We start from the raw sequence: 14,180 nt of genomic DNA, 5'->3' as shown, positions 1-14,180 counted from the left end.
TGCACTTGCCCACAGTCTCCCTCCATTGCTTTTTTGGCACGCAAGCAGACCTCACCACACAGCTGCTCTATCCCACCAGTGCACACGCATGCATGGTTGCTACCATCATGTCATTACCAGAGCATGCACACAAATTAAGACCCCATTGTCACCACCCTAGTGAAGTACTTTTGCCGGCACCTTCCATCAGAGTGTTGTTGCCAGTGAACAGGTAACACCTCAGTCCCTCTGTCAAAGCAGGTACTTAACATCAAGGGGCTAGAGAACTGCAGGGAACCAAAGGCTTGTGGGACATGACCAACTCAGAATTCTACTGAGGCTTTATGATCAAACAGCAAACTATTTATCATGAATACTGGGACATCTAGAGAATGTAGTCTTGCAAGCCTACTCTGGAGCCAGCAGCTGACCCCTTCTTCCACCTGCCTTCTCAGTATCTCTTTTGCCTAATAAATATGGAGGGCTGTGTAAAGCTCAGGGCACTTTTCCACTAGAGGCAAGGTGCCCCCGACCCCTTCTTCCAAATGTAATCTTTTGTCTCTTGTCTTTTATTCCCGAATTCACCCTCTTTGTTCAGTCCACCAGTGATCATGGCAGGTTACATAGCGGCACCCTGAACAGCGACAGAATCAGGTGCTCAACACAGAACAATGTCATGGTCCTATTCCTAGACCCCAGGAGTAGAGCAGGCAGCCCAGGAGTTCTGAGCTGAGTCCTGGTCCCCTCAGATCATTCAGAAATAAAGCCAGATGACTAAACATATCTTATACTAAAGTCAATCCAGGACATCAAATAATATAAAATCACAAAGCCATATTTAAAAGAAGTAACTTCAAAGATTAAAAGAACATCAACTCATATAGATAAGAAAAAAAAAAATCAGTGTAAGAACCTGGTCAACTCTAAAACCCAGAGTGTCTTCTTACCTCCAAATGGCTGTGCTAGCTCCCCAACCATGGCTCTTAAGCAGACTTAAATGGCTGAAATGACAGACATAGAATTCGGAATCTGGACAGGAAAGAAGACCACTGAGATTCAGGAGAATGTCAAAATCCAATCCAAGGAATTTAAGGAATTCAGTAAAACAATATAAAAGCTGAAAGGCAAAATATCATTTTACAGAAAGAACCAAACTAATCTGATAGAGCTGAAAACTCACTATAAGAATTTCATAATTCTTATGATGAAATTGAAAGTGTTAACAGAAGAATACAGCAAGCCGAGGAAAGACTCTCAAAGCTCGAATATCAGTTTTTTGAATCAATTCAGTAAGACAAAAATAAAAAACAAAGAATTTTAAAGAGTGAACAAAACTTCTGAGAAATATGGGATTATGTAGAGACCAAACGCATGACTCACTGGTATCCCTGAAAGAGAGGGAGAGAGAACAAGCAACTTGCAACACATATTTCAGGATACTGTCCACAAAATTTCCCCACCCTTGCTAGAGGGGTTGACTTTTTAATTCAGGAAAGTCAGAGAACCCCTGCAATTAACTATATAAGATGACCATCCCCAATACATATAATTATCAGATTCACCAAAATCCATGTAAAACAAAAAAATATTAAAGAGAGAAGGGGCAGGCCATCTACAAAGGAAGGCTAACAGCAGACCCATCAACAGAAATTTTCAGGCTAACAGCAGACCAGCTAACAGAAACCCTACCAGCCAGAAGAGTTTGGGCCTGTATTCAGCATCCTTAAACAAAAGAAATTCTAACAAAGAATTTCACATACAGCCAAACTAAGCATCATAAAGAAGGAGAAATAAATTCTTTTTCAGACACAAGCAAATGCTAAGGAAATGTATTACCACCAAAACTGCCTTACAAGAGGTCCTTAAGAGGGGGCAAATCATGGAAGTGAAAGACTGGTATCTGACATCACAAAAACACACTTAAGTATATAGCCCACTGACACTATAAAGCCACTACACAATCCGGCCTGCATAACAATAACAGCACAATAACAGGATCAAATCTGTACATATCAATATAACCTTGGATGTAAATGAGCTAAACACCCCACTTAAAAGGCATAAAATGGCAGGTTGGATAAAGAAGCAGGACTGAAATATATGCAATCTTCAAGAGACCCATTTCACATGGAGTGACACGTTTAAGCTCAAAGTAAAGGGATACAGATAAATTTACCAAGCAAATGAAAAACAAAACAGGGCATGTGCTGCTAATTCTCAGTGCAGACAAAACAGATTATAAACCAACAATAGGCCAGGCACCATGGTTCATGCCTATAATCCCAGCACTTTGGGAGGCTGAGGCAGGCAGATCACTTGATCTCAGGAGTTCAAGACCAGCCTGGGCAACATAGTGAAACCCAGTGTCTACACAAAATAGCCAAGTTTGGTGGTGTGCACCTGTAGTCCCAGCTACTTGGGAGGCTAAGTGAAAGGATGGCTTGAGCCCAAGAGGCGGAGGTTGTAATGAGCTGAGATTTCGCACTTCTGCAAGCCAGCCTGAATGACAGAGCCAGATACTTTCAAAACAAAAACACCAACAGCTAACAAACAAAAACAGTCAAAGGGACAAAGAAAGACAATACATAATGATAAAGGGTTGAATTGAATAAGAAGCCTTAACTATCCTAAATATAAATGCATCCCATACTGGAGCACCCCAATTCACGAAACAAGTTCTGAGAACCTACTAAGAGATTTTGATAATCACACAATAATAGTAGAAACCCAACTGACAGTATTAGACAGATCATTAAAGCAGAACACTAACAAAGATATTCAAGACCTAAACTCAACACTTGATCAAATGGACCAAACAGACATCTAGGGGATATTCTACCCAACAACAAAAAACGTACATTTTTAATATCTTCACATGGCACATACTCTAAAATCGACCACATTCTCAGCCATAAAGAAATTCTCAACAAATTTTTAAAAACCAGTATCAGCAGGGTGTTGTTGCAGCTCATTCTTGTAATCCCTGCACGTTGGGAAGCTGAGGCAGGAGGGGTGCTTGAGGCTAGGAGTTGAAGCCCAGACTGGATAACAGTGTGAGATCCTGTCTTTACAAATATTTCAAAAATTAGCAGTATATGTGGCATGTGTCTGTACTCCCACATAGGAAGCTGAGATGGGAGGATTACTAGAAACTAGGAGTTTGAGTCTGCTGTGTGCCATGATCATGCCACTGCACACCAGTTTGGGCTACAGAGGCAAATCCTGTCTTTAAAAAAAAAACAAACAAACAAACAGAAGAATCATTCCATCCACAGTCTCCACAACACAATAAAGATAGAAATCATTCTCAGCAAACTATTGCAAGGACAAAAAAACAAACACCACATGTTCTCACTCATAGGTGGGAATTGAACAATGATAACACTTGGACATAGGAAGGGAACATCACACACCGGCACCTGTCATGGGGTGAGGGGATGGGGGGAGAGATAGCATGAGGAGATATACCTAATGTAAATGACAAGTTAATGGGTGCAGCACACCAACATGGCACATGTATACATATGTAGCAAACCTGCATGTTGTGCACATGCACCCTAGAAGTTAAAGTATAATAATAATAATAAAATATAAATAAATACCAAAAACATCTCTCAAAATCATACGAGTACAGAAAAATTAAACAGACTGCTCCTAAACAGCTTTTAGGTGAACAATGAAATTAAGGCAGAAATCAAGAAATTCTTTGAAACTACTGAAAACAAAAATACAACATATCAGAACTTCTGGGACACAGCTAAATCAATGTTAAGTGGAAAGTTTATAGCACTAAACATCCACATCAAAAAGTTACAAACAGTCCCAAATTATCAACTTAATCACACCTAAAGGAACTGGAAAAACAAGAGAAAACCAACCACAACACTAGCAGAAGGAAAGAAAAACAGAACTGAACAAACACGAAACATAAAAAAACCATACAAAAGGTCAATGACAGCAAAAGTTGGTTCTTTGAAAATTAGATTGATAGACCACTAGCTAGACTAATAAAGAAAAAAAGAGAAATATCCAAATAAACATAATCAGAAATGACAAAGGAGTCATTACTACACCCCAGAGAAATAGAAAAACCAAAGACTATTACAAACATCCCTATGAACACAAATTAGAAAACCTAGAAGAAATGGATGAATTCCTAGAAATATACAATCTCCCAAGACTGAACCAGGAAGAAATTGAAACTGTGAACAGACCAATAATGGATTCTGAAATTGAATCAGTAAACAAAACCTACCAAGCATAAAAAGCCCTAGCCCAGACAGAATTCACAGCCAAAATCTTCCAGCTGTATAAAGAACAGATAGTACTAACCATACTGAAACTATTCCAAAATACTGAGGAGAAACTCCTCTCTAACTCATTTTATGAAGCCAGTATCATTCTGACACCAAAACCTGGCAGAGACAAAACAAAAAAAGAAAACAACAGGCCAATATTCCTGATGAACATAGATGTAAAAATCCTCAGTGAAATACTACTAAACCAAATCCAGCAGCACAACAAAAAACAAATCCACCATGATCAAGTAGGCTTTATTCCTGTGATGCAAGGTTGGTTAACATGCATAAATTAATAAATATAAGTCATTGCATAAACACAACTAAAAGCAAAAACCACACAAAGTCATCTCACTAGATTCACAAATGCTTTTGATAAAATTCAACATCTCTTCATGTAAAAAGCCTCAACAAAGTAGGTATCAGAGGAACATACCTCAAAATAATAAGAGCCATCTATTATAAACCCACAGTCAATGTCATACAGAACAGCCAAAAGCGAGAAGCATTCCCCTTGAGAACTGAAACAAGACAAGGATGCTTGCTCTCTTGACTTCTTTTCAACATAGTTCTGGAAGTCCCAGCCACAGCAATCATGGGTACAGTACACCAACATGGCACAAGTATACATATGTAACAAACCTGCACGCTATGCACATGTACCCTAGAACTTAAAGTATAATAAAATAAATAAATAAATAAATAAGAAATAGGGAGAATCCAAATAGGAAGAGAGGAATTTAAACTATCTCTCTTTACTGACAATGGGATTCTATACTGAGAAAATCCCATAGTCCTTGCTCAAAGATGCCTATATCTGATAAACAACTCCAACAAAGTTTCAGGATAAAAAATCAATATACAGAAACCAGTAGCATTTCTATACAGCAATAACATCCAAGGGGAGAGTCATATCAAGAGCACAATCCCACTCACAATAGCCATAACAAGAATAAAACACCTACAAATAGCCCAGTCAGGAAGGTGAAAGACCTCTATAATGAGAATTACAAAACATTATTCAAAGAAATCAGAGATGGCATTAGAAATGGAAAAACATTCCATGCTTATGCATAGGAAGAATCAATATTGTTAAAATGGCTATACCATCAAAAGTAATTTACAAATTCAATTCTTTTCCTATAAAACTACCAATGACATTTGTCACAGAATTAGAAAAAAATCTCTAAAATTCAAAAGGAACCCAAAAAGTGCCTGAATAGCCAAATAAATCCTAAGCAGAAAGAACAAAACTAGAGGCATCACACTATGACTTCAAACTACACTACAAGGATACAGTAAATAAAACAACATGGTACTGGTATAAAAACAGACATATAGACCAATGAAATAGGTTAGAGAAGCCAAAAATAAAGCCACATACCTGTAACCATCTGAACTTTGACAGGGTCAACAATTCAAACAATGGAGAAAGGACTCCCTATTCAATGAATGGTGCTGGGATAACTAGCTAGCCATAAACTGAAAATTGAAACTGGACCCTTTCCTTACATCATATACAACATATACACACACACACACAGACACACACACACAAATCAACTCAAGATAAATTAAAGACTTAAATGTAAAAGTGAAAACGATAAAAACCCCAGAATAACAACTAGAAAATACCATTCTGAACATAGGTCTTGGCAAAGATTTTGTGATGAAGACTCCAAAAGCAACAAAATCAAAAATTGACAACTGGGACCTAATTAAACTAAAGAGCTTCCACACAGCAAAAGAAACTATCAACAGAGTATACAGGCAATCTACAGAATGACAACAAATATTTACAAACTATGCATTCATCAAACATACATCAAAAATCTATAAGGAGCTTAAAGAAATCAACAAACACAAAAATGAATATCCCCATTTAAAAAATAGGCAAAGGACTGAACAGACACTTATCAAAAGAAGCATACAAGTTGCCAACAAACAAGAAAAAATGCTCAAACTCCCTAATCATTAGAGAAACACAAATGAAAACCACCACAGGATATCATCTCACCCTAGTAAAAACAAATATCAAAAAATATCAAAATATCAAAAATATCAAAAAATATCAAAAAAAATAATTGCTTGCAAGATTGCAGAGAAAAGGGAATGCTCATATCCTGCTTGTGGGAGTGTAAATTAGTTCCGTCATGATGGAAGTAGTTTGATTTCTCTAAGAACTTGAAAGAGAGCTACCATTTGACTCAGCAATGCAATTATTGGGTATATATCCAAAGTAATATAAATCATTCCACCATAAAGACACATGCACTAATATGTTCATTGCAGCACTATTCACAATAGCAAAGACATGCAATCAACCTAGGTGCACATCAGTGGTGGAGTAAAGCAAATATGGTGTGTGTGTGTGTGTGTGTGTGTGTATATATATATATAACCATGCATATATATATATATATATATATATATATATATATATATCATGCATTTATATATATACACCATGCATACACACACACACACACACACACACACACACCATACAGTACTATACTGCCATAAAAGAGATCAAAATCATTTCCTTTGCAGGAACATGGATGGAACTGGAGGCTATTATCCTAAGCAAATTGATACAGAAACAGAAAACCAAATATCCCTTATTCTCACTTATAAATGGCAGGTAAACTTTGCACAAAAGAAGGAAGGAATAGATACCAGGGTCTACTTGAAGGCGGAGGGTCCAAGGAGGGTTAGGATCCAAAAAATACCTATCAGGTACTATGCTTACTACCTGGTTGACTAGATAATTTGTACACCATACCCCATCAGTATCCAATTTACCCATGTAACAAACCTGCACATGTACCCACTGAACCTAAACCAAAAGTTGGAAAGCACAAAACTAAAAAATAAAAAATATTTTTCTTTCTTCAATAATAAATTAACCTTAGCTTATTGTAACTCTTTTTCTTTATTAACTTTTTAATTTTTTTAACGTTTTGACTTTTTAAATACTTAGCTTAAAATACACATTTTACAGGTATACAAAAATACTCTCTATATTCTTATTCTACCATATGTTTTTCTATTTTTATATTTTTTAACTTTTTTTACTTTCTAACCTTTTTTGTTAAAAGCTAAGACAGAAACACTTATATTAGCCTAGGGCAACAGGTTAAGAATCACTAATATCACTATCTTTCATGTCCTCATCTTTTTCCAATAGAAGATCTTCAGGGGCGATAATACACATGGAACTATGATTTCCTACGACAACAATGCCATCTTCTGGAATACCTCCTGAAGGAACTAACTGCCTGAGGCAGTTAACATTTTTTTTTGTAAGTACAGGAGTACACTCTAAAGTTACAATACAAAGTATAGTATAGTATAGATCATTAACATAGTCATTTATCAAGTATCATGTACATTACATAATTTTATGTACTACACTTATATAAGACTGACAGCACAGTAAGTATGTTTATACTGGCATCATCACAATGCATTGCACTAGAACATTAGATGGCTACGGAGTCTCTATGCAGTAGAAATTTTTCAGCTCCATTATAATCTTATGGGGCCACTGCCATATACACAGGATCTGTCATTGACTAAAATATTGTTGTGCAGCACATTACTATATATCGATAATCAGGTAAAATCAAAATGATCTAAACACTCCAATTAAAATATATTGAGTACTAAAGCACAATTCAATTATGTACTTACTATGAGAAATCCACTCTCATTATAAAGACACAAATAGGTTAAAGTAAAAATGGTGGAAAAGGATATGTAAAGAGAGTGCTAATTCAAAGAAAATTGAAGTGACTTTATTAATATTGCACAAAGTAGATTTCAGAATATGGGATATTATTGTAGTAGAAAACACATATTGTGATAGACATAAAGCACCCAAACTCACTCAAAATGAAAAAGATCAATTTCATGACCCTATATTTATTATAAAAGTAAACTTTCAGTTAAAAGCCTCCCTACGAAGAAAACTCAGGCCAGGATGGCCTCATTGGGAAATTCTACTCTATATTTAAGAAAAAGATACCAATTATATGAAAGGTTTTTCAGAAGATTGAGTATAGAATATTTGTCATTAAAAATCTAGCCACAGATGTTCAAAGCAACCTATTTTAAATAGTCCCAAACTGGAAACAACGCAAATGTTCATGGGAAAACAAATTATGTTATATTTGTGCAGTGGAATATTATTCAGCAGTTTAAATGCACTACACTAATAATTGCAATAAAATAAACTAACCTCAAAATAATGCTGTATGAAAGAAGTCAGACAAAAATATTACATCTATATGATTTTGTTTACATACAATTTTAGGAAATATAAACTAATCTCAATGGCGCCTGGGGAAGGGAGAGAGAGCAACCAGGAAGATGTGAGGGGGGTGGATCAAAATGGGGGCATGAAGAACTTTCGGGGTGATTGTTATGTTCATTATATTGATGGTGGTGATAATATTAACATATGTACATAGATGGCTAGATAGATGCAAACACGTATGTGTCAAAACTTAGTAACTGTGTACTTTATTGTATATCAATTATACCATTAAAATGTTGTAAAATAATTTAAAATAAATAAATCAATTCCTGGCTCTCCAGGAAAATTTCAATTCCTAGAGATAAGTCAAAATATATATTATACCATATTATATATTATATATACTTCGATATAGCTTAACAGGTAACGTTATATAAGTATACATTGATATAAATATATATTATACATTATAGGATATGCAAAGTTTTTAAATAACAGAAATATATCCAAAAAGTATTCATGCAATTAGCTGAAAAATTATCATCTGAATAACTATCTGAAAATTATCTGAATAATATGCAGTATATAGCTGATTATCTGAAAATATTATAAGTTAACTTCTAAATGACATCTGATTTTTTGGATGCTGCCCAGAGAACCCAGACTCTTTCCACATCATTCACTAATGACATCTTAATTTCAAAGATTCTTCTGAGTATGTTTAGGTCCTAGAGCAGTGGAAGAAAATAAGTTCATTGGTCTCCAATAACAAATTACCTCCTGCAGCTTTCAAACTGCTCTACTCAGCAACATCACTTCTCCACTAAGCACAGCAGCTTTCTCTGTAAAGGGGCTGTCACTGTATTCCCTGCTAGAAAGGCCAATGTCGTGGCTACTATTTGCACAGGCTGAGGTGGCTTCCTAAACACCAATGCTCAATGCTGCACTGCTGAGTACTGATTATGTGACACTTTCAATACCCCAAGTTTTTCTTCATTTTTCATACAAGGATTGGAGGAGAAGTAATAATTTGCATCAGAGTTTTGAAAAAAAAAATACTATAATACCAGCCACAGTAGAGGCAAACTTCTCTCAAATTTCAATCCTTAAGTAAAATATATAGCTTCTCAATTTACTCAGCCACAATATGATTTCACCCACTTTATATAAACCAAAGAGATTTAAGATGGAAGGAAGAACAAATGTAAAGATAGTAGATGTGAATTGCCAAAGGGCTGTAGAATCAAAAGCATAAGGCTGTGGCTAAAGACATCAGAAAGAATGAGTTCTTCCAAAAATAAAAAAGAAGGCCAAGGATTTTACAAGATTCTCTCAAGATCGGAGAAATAAAAGTAATCAAAAAAGGAAGTTAAAGAGTTCCTTGCAAAGTAATGAAATAAGCATAGAAGCAGAGGATGTGGGAAAACATTTCAAGTACAAAAAAAAAAAAGATCTTAAACAAAAATAGGATTATCAAAGTATAAAAATAAGGAGCAGAGGATTTTGAAATCAGATTGTCATTGGAGGCTTTCAAGAGAAAAAAAAATACAATGTGGGTGGGGGGAGGAGAAAAGGGGAGGAGGGGAGGAGAGAAGGGAGAAGGGGAAGGAAAGGGGAAGAGATGAGGAGGCCAGGCACATTGGTTCACGCCTATAATCCCAATACTTTGGGAGGCTGAGGCAGGCTGATTTCCTGAGCTCAGGACTTCAAAACCACCCTGGAAAACATAGTGAAACCCTGTATCTTCTAAAATACAAAAAAATTAGCTGAGCATGGTGGCACATGCCTATAATCCCAGCTACTCAGGAGGCTGAGACGGGAGAATCTCTTGAGGCCCGGAGGCAGAGGTTGTAATGAGCCAAGATCCTGCCGCTGCACTCCAACTTCAACTTGAGAGACAGAGTGAGACTCCAGGAGATGCGAGGAGGAAAGAAGGAAGAAAGGGAGAGAGAGAGAGAAAGGAAAGAAAGAAACAGAAACATCGTATAGAAGAGATTTCACAGGGCATGAGTGAATGAGCAAATTGTCTTGTTGTAAATCATTCTTCTAGATATTTGAAAGTGAAAAAGAAACAAAGTAGAACAGCAAAGTGGAGGAAGTGAGTTTTAATTTTTCTACATTTTTTTTTTTTTTTTTTTTTACCTATATGTGAGAGAACAATACATGCTTTTGTCACACAAGGAAGGCAGGATGGAGAGAAAATTCCTGATGATACAGAAAGAAAAAGAGTCAAGAAACTGTAATGAGACCCTTTGGGACCTGGAATAGGATAGAACAGTTATGTTTAGTAAGAATACAAATCTTTTCCTGGTCTTGATACTACTGCTACCACTGTCATCACTAATGCTGATTCTAGTGTTGATAAAATCAGTCCCTTTTTAACTCAGCAGATCCAAGGTTTGTGGGGTTTGAACATTAACCTGAGGGAAGGGCTTTATAAGAAAAATTACAATATTAATTATATAAGTGAATATTTATTTAGAATATGTAAAGGAATTACAATAAACCACAAATTTTTAAAAGCTAAGAATACCATAAACATCAAAGTTCAGAAAATATATTATTATTCACACACCTGGTGATATACTCTTTATTTTTGTGGCTGCCACACACTGTCTCTTCATGTCACAAAGATTTTGTTACATTATCTTCTAAAAAACAAACAGGAAAATAAGAAATCGACATCATCAACCAAAACTATTTTGATTATTGTCAAGTATTTGAAACTTTTCCATAATTTTTACTATGAGCAATTGGTAATGTCACATCTGGAACATCTTCCAGTTTCTTGCTCCTGGAAAACTATCCAACCTCAGTCCCTCTTATGCTCTCAGTATGGCCCTTTATGGCTGGCTTATGGCTGCAGCAGTTGGTCCAGCTGGGCCAGTTCCTTGCTTTACGCCCACTTCTCCTGTACCCTAACCCACAAGTCAGCCCTAGGAGGATCAGATAGTCATGAAGCCCAGGGCATAGTTTTGGACAGGATGTGAAGCAGCAGCACCTCTTTGGGCTCTAATTTTATTAGGTCAGGGATGCGGTCAAGTAGGCAAGTGGACAATGAATTTGGGAGCTGGAGACATTGCTGGCAACCCCAGGACCACCACCTGCCAAGCCGTGGAGGGTAACTTCTAGGCTGAGGCATTGACCCTGTTGGAGTTCTGGCTTCCTCCCTAACATTTCACTTGGAGAAGAACTTTCTGAGCTTCATAAAAGGCCTCTACAAGGAAGGCATGACCTAGCTTAAGCTATATTAGGTAAAAACTGTCTCTGGTTGAAATTCCTATTTACTATAAGTGCATTGAGATAATACCTATACATAATAAATATTCACTACATATTTATAGAATTAATACATTTAATAGATGGTAATGCCATTAACCAAGAACAGAACACAAGGAAGATGCCATGAGGAAAAACTATGAATTTAGTTTGAACTCACTGAATTTCCATTTCCTGTGAGAAAGTAGGTTACTGTATCTGCCACATACCTGGAAATGTGGTTCTAGAGATGTATCTAAGATATAATTCATAGAATACACTAGCACAGACATACTAATTAAAACTATGTGGATGGGGTCTTCAGGGAAGTGCAAAAAAGGGCCAGGCACAAAGACCAGAGACATAAGGAAGAAAAGTCAATGTTACAGACCAACTGGGTTAGAAGCATATGCTTTCATAAGTGTTGAGAGAATAATTTTTAAAAATATATTTAATAAATTAGATGCAGAAAGGAAATCGGATTAAAAGTGCAGTAAATCCAATATTTTATTAATAAAATCTAATCAAACTGATAATACTGAGGTCTATTATATGTAAGTCATGTGACTAACTCATTTCTCAGTTACCCTTAATGAGTTACTGTTCATAATTGAAAGAATATTAGGCTTTCTTCTGTAGTTCAAATGCATTCAGGTTTGGGTGGCCTGGTCATAATGTCCACTGAGTAATGAGGCTAGGATAAATGTTATCTTATTTGCTATGTGTCAGGGGATTAATTAGACAATAAGTATATTTAAAATTGCCATTTGAAGGACTATAAAATTGAATATAATATTACCAAATGTTAATTACCAATGTTGAAGATGTGTGTTTGTTAGAAATAGTACATTTTTCAGTGCAATCTCCTTGCTCTATATGCCTGTATTTCATATTTGCTTTCCACTCCTCTCATATTCCTCCATTTCCCACAGAACAGAGTGTTTTATCTGCTAAAATATTTTCTATGGCACAGTCTTCTATAAACACGCACATGCACATACACACAAACATAAGCATATATGTATATCTATTTTATATATCTCATTCCGAATAACAAATTACTGTGACAGCATTTCCTAAAGAAATAGAAAAAAAAAAAAAATGCTTCTTCATTTAAGGAAAATAAGATCTGCAGTACATAAGAAAGGAGAGGTTATATTTTCTACAAATTAGCCCTTCTGTTTTGATGGTAAGATATTTTATTACCTCATATCTTCCAACAAGATTCCCTGTGACATCAGTTAAGGATACTGCCACAGAACATGATTCAAAGTTGTAAGTTAAACAACTTGATCTTACTTAAGACAGAAGGAGATTAATAAAAGAACTTTACTAGGCCTTTAATACATTTTCCATCATTTCAAAACAAAGATAGAATCAAAATGCCAAGAATGCATTGTTTGAAGATAGATCTCCCCATTTAGATGGGAAATAGTGACCAGTGAAGCATTCAGGATTTCATTTCATGAAGACATTGGTAATGAAAGGGAATGATATTTTACTTTCATAATATTCTACTTAGGTCTCAGAGCATAAATTTAAAATGCCATAATGTTTGTTCTGTTATCATTTAATTAATTTTGGAAAAAATATTTCAGGTTTTAAAATGTCGCCATAGCATATACAAAAAAAATTCAAAATAGTCCTTGATTTGGCCAGTAGAAGTCCTCTGTCACCAAAGCTGATACTGAGGCTTACAAAAGTAGTTTTAAGCTAACCAGTTTAACTCAAATAAGAAAAACAAAAATGACATACTCAACACCAGGTAAGAAAAACTGATATAGTTTTAGAAAGGTTGGCTATTTTTTTTATTTTCATATTGGTATTTTAGTGTTTTGTAGACAGATGATTTTAGAACAAGGCTATCTATAATTTATTTAACTTGTTACCTAATTTATTTCACTGGAGAGTACTTTAGCATCAAGCAGTAATAACTTCCTCATGATTTCCTTAGCACCTGGAGCAATATTTCATTCCATTACACAGGATTAAACATCATTTGCCCAAAATTATTGACAGTGTCTCCTCATCCAAATCAGCTTTAGAGAACCACATCAGAGCACATGACAAAACTTTTTTTCTGAAGCTCCCATCATGTTAATGGTATTGATGTCTGACAAGTTTTTCTGGAAAATGGTTTGTTATGTAGCACCTCCATAACCCTCAGTCCCCAGTTAGTTCTTCGTTTATCCTTTTTTTAAAAAAAAATTTCAACTTTTATTTTAAGTTCAGGGGTACATGCGCAGGATGTGCAGTTTTCTTACATAGGTAAACATGTGTCATGATGATTTGCTGCACAGATCATCCCATCACCTAGGTATTAAGCCCAGCATCCGTTAGCTACTCTTCCTGATGCTCTCCCTCCTCCCACCTGACGTCCAACT

This window comes from Piliocolobus tephrosceles, chromosome 15 (assembly GCF_002776525.5).
Source record: "Piliocolobus tephrosceles isolate RC106 chromosome 15, ASM277652v3, whole genome shotgun sequence".
Taxonomy (NCBI): domain Eukaryota; kingdom Metazoa; phylum Chordata; class Mammalia; order Primates; family Cercopithecidae; genus Piliocolobus; species Piliocolobus tephrosceles.
The sequence above is the reverse complement of the archived record's forward strand: the minus strand, read 5'-3'. Positions refer to the sequence as shown.